The sequence below is a fragment of the Carcharodon carcharias genome, chromosome 11 (assembly GCF_017639515.1).
Source record: "Carcharodon carcharias isolate sCarCar2 chromosome 11, sCarCar2.pri, whole genome shotgun sequence".
Classification (NCBI taxonomy): Eukaryota; Metazoa; Chordata; class Chondrichthyes; order Lamniformes; family Lamnidae; genus Carcharodon; species Carcharodon carcharias.
In genome coordinates, this window is record NC_054477.1 from 118,576,524 (window position 1) to 118,580,441 (window position 3,918).

Consider the following 3,918-nt stretch of genomic DNA (forward strand, 5'->3'; position numbering starts at 1 on the left):
GGTAGAGGACTGAAACCCTGAGCACAGTCTGAAGAAAGGGGTAGAGACTGAAGCCCTGAACACAGGCTTAAGAAAGGGGTAGAGACTGAAACCCCAAGCACAGGGTGAAGAAAGGGATAGAGACTGAAATCCTGAACACAGGCTGAAGAGAGGGATACAGACTGAAATCCTGAGCACAGGCCGAAGAGAGAGGAAGAGACTGAAACCCAGAGCACCGGCTGAAGAACAGGTTGAGACCGAAAACCTGAGCACAGGCTGAAGAGAGGGGTTGAGAATGAAACCCTGAGCACGGGCTGAAGAACGGGTTGAGACTGAGATCCTGAGCACAGGCTAAAGAAAGGGGTAGAGAATGAAAATTTGAGCACAGGCTGAAGAAAGTGATAGAGACTGAAACCCTGAACACAGGCTGAAGAGAGGGGTAGAGACTGAAGCCCTGAGTACAGGCTGAAGGACAGGTTGAGACTGAAACCCTGAGCACAGGCTGAAGAGAGGGTTAGAGACTGAAACCCTGAGCACAAGCTGAAGAAAGGGGTAGAGTCTAGAACCCTGAGCACATTCTGAAGAAAGGGATTGAGACAGAAACCCAGAGCACAGGCTGAAGAGAGGGGAAGAGACTGAAACCCAGAGCACAGGCTGAAGAGAGGGATAGAGACTGAAACTCTGAGCACAGGCTGAAGAGAGGGGTAGAGACTGAAACCCTGAATACAGACTGAAGAACAGGTTGAGACTGAAACCCTGAGCACAGGCTGAAGAGAAGGGTAGAGACTGACACCCCGAACACAGGGTGAAGAAAGGGGTACAGACTGAAACCCGGAGCACAGGCTTAAAAAAGAGTTAGAGTCTAAAACCCTGAACACAGGCTGAAGAGAGGGGTAGAGACTGAAGCCCTGAGTATAGGCTGAAGGACTGGTTGAGACTGAAACCCTGAGCACAGGCTGAAGAGAGGGTTAGAGACTGAAACCCTGAGCGCAGGCTGAAGAGAGTGGTAGAGACTGAAACCCTGAGTACAGACTGAAGAACAGGTTGAGACTGAAACCCTGAGCACAGGTTGAAGAGATGGATACAGGCTGAAACCCTGAGCAAAGGCTGAAGAGAAGGGTAGAGACTGACAACCCGAGCACAGGGTGAAGAAAGGGGTACAGACAGAAAACCTGAGCACAGGCTGAAAAAAGAAGTAGAGACTTAAACCCTGAACACAGGCAGAAGAGAGGGGTAGAGACTGAAGCCCTGAGTATAGGCTGAAGGACTGGTTGCGCCTGAAACCCTGAGCACAGGCTGAAGAGAAGGGTAGAGACTGACACCCTGAGCACAGGGTGAAGAAAGGAGTACAGACTGAAACCCTGAGCACAGGCTGAAAAAAGAGGTAGAGACTAAAACCCTGAACACAGGCAGAAGAGAGGTGTAGAGACTGAATCCCAGAGTATAGGCTTAAGGACTGGTTGAGCCTGAAACCCTGAGCACAGGCTGAAGAGTGGGTTAGAGACTGAAACACTGAGAACAGGCTGAAGAACGGGTTGCGACTGAAACCCTGAGCACAGGCTGAAGAGAGGGGTAGAGACTGACACCCCGAGCACAGGGTGAAGAAACAGGTACAGACTGAAACCTTGAGCACAGGTTGAAAAAAGAGGTAGAGACAGAAACCCTGAACACAGGCAGAAGACAGGGGTAGAGAATGAAACCCTGAGCAAAGGCTGAAGAACGGGTTGAGACTGAAACCCTGAGCACAGTCTGAAGAAAGGGGTAGAGACTGAAGCCCTGAACACAGGCTTAAGAAAGGGGTAGAGACTGAAACCCCAAGCACAGGGTGAAGAAAGGGATAGAGACTGAAATCCTGAACACAGGCTGAAGAGAGGGATACAGACTGAAATCCTGAGCACAGGCCGAAGAGAGAGGAAGAGACTGAAACCCAGAGCACCGGCTGAAGAACAGGTTGAGACCGAAAACCTGAGCACAGGCTGAAGAGAGGGGTTGAGAATGAAACCCTGAGCACGGGCTGAAGAACGGGTTGAGACTGAGATCCTGAGCACAGGCTAAAGAAAGGGGTAGAGAATGAAAATTTGAGCACAGGCTGAAGAAAGTGATAGAGACTGAAACCCTGAACACAGGCTGAAGAGAGGGGTAGAGACTGAAGCCCTGAGTACAGGCTGAAGGACAGGTTGAGACTGAAACCCTGAGCACAGGCTGAAGAGAGGGTTAGAGACTGAAACCCTGAGCACAAGCTGAAGAAAGGGGTAGAGTCTAGAACCCTGAGCACATTCTGAAGAAAGGGATTGAGACAGAAACCCAGAGCACAGGCTGAAGAGAGGGGAAGAGACTGAAACCCAGAGCACAGGCTGAAGAGAGGGATAGAGACTGAAACTCTGAGCACAGGCTGAAGAGAGGGGTAGAGACTGAAACCCTGAATACAGACTGAAGAACAGGTTGAGACTGAAACCCTGAGCACAGGCTGAAGAGAAGGGTAGAGACTGACACCCCGAACACAGGGTGAAGAAAGGGGTACAGACTGAAACCCGGAGCACAGGCTTAAAAAAGAGTTAGAGTCTAAAACCCTGAACACAGGCTGAAGAGAGGGGTAGAGACTGAAGCCCTGAGTATAGGCTGAAGGACTAGTTGAGACTGAAACCCTGAGCACAGGCTGAAGAGAGGGTTAGAGACTGAAACCCTGAGCGCAGGCTGAAGAGAGTGGTAGAGACTGAAACCCTGAGTACAGAATGAAGAACAGGTTGAGACTGCAACCCTGAGCACAGGTTGAAGAGATGGGTACAGACTGAAACCCTGAGCAAAGGCTGAAGAGAAGGGTAGAGACTGACAACCCGAGCACAGGGTGAAGAAAGGGGTACAGACAGAAAACCTGAGCACAGGCTGAAAAAAGAAGTAGAGACTTAAACCCTGAACACAGGCAGAAGAGAGGGGTAGAGACTGAAGCCCTGAGTATAGGCTGAAGGACTGGTTGCGCCTGAAACCCTGAGCATAGGCTGAAGAGAAGGGTAGAGACTGACACCCTGAGCACAGGGTGAAGAAAGGAGTACAGACTGAAACCCTGAGCACAGGCTGAAAAAAGAGGTAGAGACTAAAACCCTGAACACAGGCAGAAGAGAGGTGTAGAGACTGAATCCCAGAGTATAGGCTTAAGGACTGGTTGAGCCTGAAACCCTGAGCACAGGCTGAAGAGCGGGTTAGAGACTGAAACACTGAGAACAGGCTGAAGAACGGGTTGCGACTGAAACCCTGAGCACAGGCTGAAGAGAGGGGTAGAGACTGACACCCCGAGCACAGGGTGAAGAAACAGGTACAGACTGAAACCTTGAGCACAGGTTGAAAAAAGAGGTAGAGACTAAAACCCTGAACACAGGCAGAAGACAGGGGTAGAGAATGAAACCCTGAGCAAAGGCTGAAGAACGGGTTGAGACTGAAACCCTGAGCACAGTCTGAAGAAAGGGGTAGAGACTGAAGCCCTGAACACAGGCTTAAGAAAGGGGTAGAGACTGAAACCCCAAGCACAGGGTGAAGAAAGGGATAGAGACTGAAATCCTGAACACAGGCTGAAGAGAGGGATACAGACTGAAATCCTGAGCACAGGCCGAAGAGAGAGGAAGAGACTGAAACCCAGAGCACCGGCTGAAGAACAGGTTGAGACCGAAAACCTGAGCACAGGCTGAAGAGAGGGGTTGAGAATGAAACCCTGAGCACGGGCTGAAGAACGGGTTGAGACTGAGATCCTGAGCACAGGCTAAAGAAAGGGGTAGAGAATGAAAATTTGAGCACAGGCTGAAGAAAGGGACAGAGACTGAAACCCTGAACACAGGCTGAAGAGAGGGGTAGAGACTGAAGCCCTGAGTACAGGCTGAAGGACAGGTTGAGACTGAAACCCTGAGCACAGGCTGAAGAGAGCGGTTGAGAATGAAACCCTGAGCACGG